We start from the raw sequence: 8,915 nt of genomic DNA on the forward strand, positions 1-8,915 counted from the left end.
TGTGTGCTTTGTAGATGATACACTCTGTAGCCACTGTGCTTGTGAAAGAGAGGATGAATCTTCTAATGTGGTGGGTTTGCTTTATTCTGAAGAGGATTGCTTTATTCTAAATTGAGCTTGAGTGTTGCACCAAGGGAATTGAAGAGTTCCCACCCTGATGCCTTGTGAGATAATCGTTGCAGAACACCTTTTGTAGACTCAAGTTTTTTCAAGAATACTTTATTCATAAAATGTACAACAAAACATTCAAAATTGTTATTTCACTTAATGTGCCAGGCAATTTGATACACTCACATTACTTGTCGATATCATTAATGTTTCATTCCCAAACATCCATAAGTGAAATGTTTGAAAGGTTGTTACATGGGGCCAGCTGTTCAATGTCTGGTGGCAGTGGGAGCGTAGACTGTGGTCCTTCTTCGTAGAGCTTTTGTGGTGGCTGCATGAACCCTTGGTACATGCCTTAGCATACTCTGCTGAACATGGAAAGTGCCCGTTGGTAGCATTCACTTGTGGACATCTTGCTTTAAGATAACTGAATGTTTTCAGTAGACCAAACTATATATTTTACCTTCCAGATTTTTTTCAGTTACATCCCTGGGAGCAACCCATAGAACAGTAAATCCTCTGTTATGCAGCTTTTTGGGATGAAACTTTACATAGACCATTGCAAAACATGCATAATGCCGAAGAAACTCAGCAGGCCAGGCAGCATCTATGGAAAAGAATATAGTCGGCGTTTCAGGCCGAGACCCTTCAGGACTCCTGGCAGCCTCCAATCTGATAATATGAACATCGATTTTTCTATCTTCTGGTAACAACCTCCCCCTTCCTTCATTCCTATACCCATTTCCCTCTCTCACCAAATCACATTACCTGCCCATCATCTCCCTCTGGTGCTCCTCCCCCTAACCTTTCTTACACGGCCTTCTTTCCTCCTCTTCTAGAATTTCCCCTTCTCCAGCCCTTTATCTCTTTCACCAATTAACTTCCCAGCTCTTTACTTCACCCCTCCCACTCCTCCTGGTTTCACCTATCATCTACTACCTAGTATTTCTTCTTCCCCTCCTCACCTTCTTACACTGACTTCACATCTTTTTTCTCCAGTCCTGATGAAGATCTCAACTCAAAACGTTGATTGTTTATCTGGCCCACTGAGTCTGCTCCACTGTTCAATCATGTCTGAACCTTTTTCTTTTATCTCCTCCCCAACCCCAGTTCCCGGCCTTCTCCCCGTCACCTTTGATGCCATGTCCAATCAAGAACCTATCAATCTCTGCCTTAAATACACCCAATGACCTGGCCTCCACGGCTGCATGTGACAACAAATTCACTGCCCTTTGGCTAAAGAAATTTCTCCGTATCTCTGTTTTGAAAGGGCGCCCCTCTATCCTGAGGCTATGTCCTCTTGTCTTAGACTCTCCCACCATGGGGAATATCCTTTCTACATCTTCTATGTCTAGACCTTTCAACATTCGGAAGATTTCAATAAGATCCCCCCTCATCCTTTCCAATAGATGCTACCTGGTCTGCTGAGTTCCTCTAGCATTGTGTGTGTTGCTTGGGTTTCCAGCATCTGCAGATTTTCTTTTGTTTGTGAATAGGCCATTGCATCCTTCTTGGAAATTGCATAGTCCACAAGGAGTTAGTTGGCCATCTCGTGCATAACGGCCATTTCAAGGGCAGCCTTTTGTAACCTCAGTAGTTGATCAAGCTAATGATGGTGGATTCATTTATAGTCATACCATTGACTACTTAGGCAGTTGGCTTCCTCTTATTAAAAATGTATATTGTCTGACTTGTGGCACAATTGTTACTTGCCTCTTATCAGATTGTAACCGGATATTGCTCAGTTTGTTCAATTACTTTATTATCTGAGGAGTTGTGAGTTGATCTCAATATTAATCAGCAAACAGCATGCTGTTTGCTTTATGATGGTCATTGATGAAGTGTGTGACATTAACTTCATTTAGCAGTTACTCACATTTTGGGTTACTGGATTTGGTGCAGCAAGTGAATTTATTCTCCCTATAGCTTGCAGTGCCTTTTTCTCTATCATCTTTCAGAAATTTCTAAGTGCCTATAATCCTCCAGTGGAGATGAAATCAGGAAGCCTTGGGTCCCACACCACAAGGTTCAGGAACAGTTATTACCTTCAACCATCAGGCTCCTGAACCATTGTGGATAACTTCATGCACTTCAACACTGAACCAATTTCATATCCTTTAAGGGCTCACTCTACAACTCGTGTTCTCATTATTATGTATTTATGTATTATTTTTGTATTTTCACAGTTTGACTTCTTTTGCACTTGGGTTATTAGTCAGTCGTTGTAGTTTTTCACTGATTCTATTGTATTTCTTTGTTCTACTGTGAATGTCTGCAAGAAAATGAATCTCAGGGTAGTGTGTGATGACTTCTGTACAAAAGTTTTAAGCACCCTAGATTTTCACCTAAATTTTGTTTTAGATGTTTATTTTTTATCTGCTACATAGTGTCAATAGAAAAGAAGAAATTTTGGATTTCTATTCATTTTCCAAAAATATATATGTTAAAGATTTGTTATTTTAATGAAAGTAACACGTTAAATAATAGACCATTTTTCAAATACAAACTTGATTACTTTGTAGGTATATAGCCCAGTGCATGATTAAACAAAGTTAACAAACTGGATGCTGATGATCAATAACGTGAGTTAAATGAACTAAACTGATTAACTGAAACAGAAATGGGTGTAGAAAAAATCAAGCTGGGTGAAGGACTACCAAACTAAAATATGAGGGTGTGGCAGATGTGACAGTTCAACTTTCAAATAATCAATTCTTACATCATGGCAAGAGTGAGCATAGCAACAAGACACAAGGTGGTTCTCCTGCATTAGCAAGGTCTCTCAAAATCTGAAATTTCATGGCAGACAGGAGCATCAAGATGTACTGTCCAAGCTCTTTTGAAGAAGCACAAAGAAATGGGCAGGGTTGAGGACCAGAAAGGTAGTGGGCAGCCACAGAAACTGAAATGCAGCAGATGAGAGGTACATCAAAACCGATGTCCCTACTAAATCAGAAGTCCAGCAGTGCTATCAGCTCTAAACTCTCAAAAACCACTGGAACTCAAGTACACCCCTCTGCAGTCTGGAGATGTCTTGCTGGAAGTAGTCTTCATGGAAGAGTTGCTGCCAAAAAGCCATTCCTCCCAAGTGGAAACAAAGCCAAGAGACTCACCTACGCACAAAAAAAACATGGAAAGCAAGAGGAGGGTGTTGGAACAATGACAACAAGTGCTATGGACTGACAGGACAAAATTCGAAATTTTTGGCTCAACTGGGAGGCAGTTTATTCTAGAAGGGCTGGACAGCACTCCGTGAGTGAGTGTCTGAAGCCAACAAAGAAGCACAGAGGAGGTTCCCTGCAGATTCAGGGCTGCATTTCTGCAAATGCAGTTGGTGATCCTGTCAGGACGACTGGAATCCTCAATGCTGAGAAGTACAAGCAGACTCATCCATCACGCAATACCATCAGGGAGGTGTCTGATTGGGCCTACATTCATTCTGCAGCAGGACAATGACCCCAACACACGGCCAAGGCCATAAAGAACCCTCTTTAGTGAGAAGAAGAACAAAGAGTTCTGCAATAGATGGTGTGACCTCTGCAGAGCTCTGATCTCAAAACATCGAGGCTCTTTGGAGAGACAAAAGCAATCAAGATGGCCAAAGTCTGCAGAAGAACTGTGGCAAATTCTCCAAGATGCTTGGAACAACCTACCAGCTGATTTTCTTATAAAAACTGAACTGCTGTGTACCTAAGAGAATTGATGCAGTTTTAAAAAGCAAAGGGTGGTCACACCAAATATTGATTTGATTTAATTCCTTACTGTTTCCTGCTCTTTATAGTAATTTTTTGGTATTTAGAAATTTTTAATTTCATTATTTTTGAAAGCATCTTCACTTTACAGATTTTATTTTACATGTGCTGAAGCCTTTTTCACAGTACTGTATGTATTTGGATAATAAATTTACTTTGAAAGGATTTAAAGTTCCACTTCAATACTTGGCTTCTTTAGTATAACATTACTGAGCTTCCAGCTGGTAGGATTCCAGACCATAAAGGAGCATTTTAATTTTAACACACGTTCTATATTTATATATATAAAATCATGTTTGAAAAATGTTCCACCTCACTTTTAATGCTCTAACTATCTGAATCCCTAATTTCCCATGCTTGTTTAGGTTATAATCATTTACTGTTTATGTCACATTTTCTTATGATGGAGGAAATCTGTTCTGGCTCTCAGAGCAATCCTATTCTCTCTCTTATTTACCTTTAACCTGTTCAGTCATACATGTCCATCCCCTCCACTCTGAATCTCCTGTTACCCATCTACTGTACACTAGAAACAATTAACAATTGTGACTTTAAGATCCGGGAGGAAACCTATACCATCAATGGAGGGGATGTACATGTTCACACAGACAGCACCAGAGCTCAGAATTGAACACATTGCTGGAGGTAGGAGGCAGCACCACCTAATGCTGCTCTTTTTATTCTTCTCCTGAACTGTATTATCTCATTTTTTTGCATTAGGATATCAGCTCCCAACTATTCACACAACCTTTTTATCTACTCTACTCCAATTTGCACAATATTCCCATGCTAAAAGTGTTCTGTGTCATCTGAAAAACTGGTACTGTTTCATGATTAGCCTGTGTTCAGATACTTAGATAAGCTAGAAGAGCAAAATGCTGTTTAAATGTTTCACGTTTAAAGATGTCCATTAACCACAGGTCTTTATTTTCTGTTATTTAACCAACCTTTAAACCTGTCACTACATTCCTGCCTTCAATTAATTTTAATAACCAGCCTTCTATGTGGCAGCTTATCAAATACTAATTAGAAAATTCGTTCACTAACATCCAGTATATTTCCCTTGTTAAATACATTCCATTAATTTTGTCAGATGTAATATGCTAACAGGTCTTCAATGTCTAATGTCATTTGAAGTGAGGATTAATTTTTTATTCTGTGAGTCTAGAAACTGAATTTATCTTTATTCTTATGTGAACAAATAGGAGTCCTCAACCACCTTCTGAATGATTTGTATATTTGAACCAGGAGATAATTTTGCAAATGATGTGCACATTACACTCAATGGCCACTTTATTAGGTACACCTGCTTATTAATATCTAATCAGCCAATCATGTGGCAACAGCCCAATGCATAAAAGCATGCAGGCATGGTCAAGAGGCTCAGCTGTTATTCAGACCAAAGATCAGAATGGGGAAGAAATATGATCTAAGTGACTTTGATTGTGGAATGATTGTTGGTGACAGACACAAAATGCTGGAGGAACTCAACAGGTCAGACAACATTTATGGATGGGAATAAACAGTCAATGTTTTGGGCCGAGATCCTTCATTAGGACAGGAAAGGAAGAGGGGAGAAGCCAGAATAAGAAGGTAGGGGGAGAGGTAGGATGCTTCCCTGCCTCAAAGTTCTCTGGAATCTGATTTTGGGGAAAAAAAGGCATGTGGTGAAGAGAAGAAGTTTGCAGAATTGTGAGAATCAGTGTATAGCTCTTTCAGAGCAGCGCTATAGGTCCCTCCTAACTCCCAAGTATTATGCTCATCCTGGAATTATTCAAGTTATCATGCTGGTGAAACCCCTTTTTAACTGGGCGTCTCTAGATATGCAACTTGTTAGCCCCTCGCTAACAGTCGCTGGACTCAGTAGTGAGAAAATCACCTTTGTCAGACTCCGTACGTCTAGGATCGGTATGACTTGGGTCCCACCAAACCTGGGATGTTGGGATGTCTCACCCACCTGAACCCTGATCTGTGTGAATACTGTGTAATTACTGCCCCCAAACAAGCAGCCATCGGCAAGAAATAACAGACTGTACACTGCATACACGTATAAAGAAAGAAAGTATTTACAAATTTCAGCTTTGTTGAACAGTTAGTAGGAAAAAGAAAAGTAAAAATATAAAAAGGGCCCATTACAGTTAACCCAATCCGAATGTACACATGAGTTGGAGCTCATCTCAAAGCTGTCTTTAACTCACTTGCTGGACCCATGGTCTGTGTGAAAGCCCACATCACCGTCTGAATGTTGCTTGAAATTCATCTTGGACTAACGGGCTCCTCCACGGGAGTATTGGTTCTTCCTACTTGAAGCCATTCATCTGCACAAAGCACCTTGTGCCATAGGAATGGCATCCTCAGCCATCTTCCTTCCTGTCTTCTCCCAGCTCCTGCCAAAAGACCTCGACTCACATCAGTGTCCTTCACAAAAACCTCTCCATCCAGCATTTTCTAGAACCCTCTCCCAATTCCACCTTCCTGATTGGATGACACTACATTCCTAAGCATGAAGGAATATCTTTAGCTCAAATGCAAGCATGCTGAAAGCAGAACAGTCTACTCTTACAGAACTAAAATGAAATACCTACACCATAGCAGAAAAGTCACACTGTTACACTGGTTATCATGATGCATTTTTTATTTTCATACATCAGTTTTACAACACTCCTTGAAACTGAAATAAAATTTAATCTAAATACATAATTAAGCCATGAAAAGAATTAATCAGATGGATGAATGTTGTATAACAGCTGTTATCAATAAAAATATGCAAAGAAAATAATTGCATATATAAATTATGTTTAATATTCTTAAATAAGTTTGTACTGAAGCACAATGTCTAAGTTTACATGATTTCAATGTTGAAGTGCTTCAGAATATATTATATTTATTCCTTTTGAATCCAGTATAAAAATGTACAGATTGTTTTTAATCTCCAACTCTAGAGCAACCAGTGGGTAGCTGACCATAGGAAAAGCATTAGTTTTCAAGATTAAGTCCAGCAACTTTTAATGATTGGTCTTCAGTCTTGCTCATAGCAAAACTAAATTGAACAAGGAAGTGAAATCTCTTGCATTGATAAGTTAGATCATATGGGATAATTGGTATCTGAGGGATGAGGACATTTTACCTATCATCATTGTAGCCACAGTTACATTTAGTATTTTTTTGAACTGACAAATTAAGTGCCATTGCAAACTGTTGGTGGATCTAAATTCCTGAGCAGCACGATTTATTCAAGATTATGTGATGGCACAGCAAGTGGTGACAGAAGGTTTAAATGTTCCAACAGGAACATGTATAGCTTCATCAATGCTTATCATGCTGTCAATAGATTTATATTGTAAAGGTTGTCCAGGAAGGTTGGAGAAATACATGGCCTAAGTTGCATCATATTTTGGTGCTAAAATTGCTCTTTCTTGCAACATTGGTCATTTTAATAGTGTGGAGTGACATTTGGGAAAACACTTTGTATTAAATCATGAAATAAGGAAACAGTTCAGCCCAGGTATTTCATTAAAATCATTCCTATTGAGTCTTCATGTTTAATTTCTGCGTTTCCTAATTTGAGTAAATATGAAGCAAAATCTCTCATAGATCAGTCAGCTGTGCTCAACTTTAGGTTTTCAAATGTAAATGGTTTATATTTTCCCAAGTATACAGTGCTTTAATATAGTCTTTCAATACTATAAATGTGATGTGAAACTGAAAGAGTACAGAGAAAATTTTCGAGGATGTTGATGGGATTTGAAGGAAACATTGAATCGGTTAGGTCTTTATTCCCTGGAGCACAGGATAATGAGGGGAGATTTGAAAGGGGTATAGATAGGGTAAACACAAGCAGGCTTTTTTCCACTGAGGTTGGATGAGACTGGAACCAGAGGTTATAGGCTAAGGGTGAAAGGTGAAATATTTAAGGGGAACCTGAGGGGGAACTTCACTCAGGCTAGTGCAAGTGTGGAATGAGCTGCCATTAGGAGTGGTGGATGTGGGTTTGATTAGAACATTTAAGAGAAGTTTTGATAAGTATGTGGATTGGAGGAGTGTGGAGGTCTATAGTCCAAATGGGGGTTGATGTGATGGGGCAGAATAAGATAGGCTGAAGGGTGCTTTTTCTGTGCTGTAGCACTCTGACTCTAATAGCAAATTAAGAAAATAAACTCTCATTCAATTAAAGACATTACAAAGAAGGAATCATTTTTTTCAAACAGTCTCATTGTATTTAAGGTTAACTTAGTTATTTCTTTTCTATAAAGTTATAACTGGTTTAAATTGTAGATTGTCTCCATCGTAAACTTAGTGCACAAATTGTCAATTTTTCTTTGTGGTTCAGGAAAACCAAAAGTACTCGGGTCAGGTCCACCCAAATTTGTTACTTCAGGTCTGAAAAAAATCTTCTAAATTTTGGAATTGAATTGGTTTATTATTGTCACATGTACTTAGATACAGTGGAAAAACTTGTCTTGCATACTGTTCATATAGATCAGGCCATTATACAATGCATTGAGGTAGAACAAGATAAAACAATATTAAAGTTAGGCTGTCGAGTACCTCCTGTGGGGGGTGGGGGTGTAGAAAAACAGTGTAACACGCACACTTATTTGGAATATCACTTACATAAATTTCATATTTCTGAGTTATGCACAGGGCACAAGGGCATTCTATAATATGTACAGTATGTACTTTCAGGTCAATCTATTCTTTATCCACATCTTTCTGTCTCTTATTTTGATGAAGCAACCCACACTGTACTCTGCCTTTGCTCTTGATTTTTATCTTGTTTTCTCAGATTTTTCCAATGGCTTCCTGAGCGTATCCCACTTGTGTATCGTAGAACTATGTGCCGATCTTCGCCGTGTCGATCAGTGAGGCGTTGTTGCACTCGATCTTGCTGGAAAAGCTTGCAGTAATTAGTGAGTTCAGAGAAATCAGACACCCAAACGTAATCCACAGCAGTCTAGCTGTGTGTCAGTATGAGGCTCTTAGGCCTGGAATTTAACTATTGCATCCCTTTAGCAAAAGCACATCACACCAATTTCTCTTAAGTGAACCATCGCT

The sequence above is a fragment of the Mobula hypostoma genome, chromosome 2 (assembly GCF_963921235.1).
Source record: "Mobula hypostoma chromosome 2, sMobHyp1.1, whole genome shotgun sequence".
NCBI lineage: Eukaryota > Metazoa > Chordata > Chondrichthyes > Myliobatiformes > Myliobatidae > Mobula > Mobula hypostoma.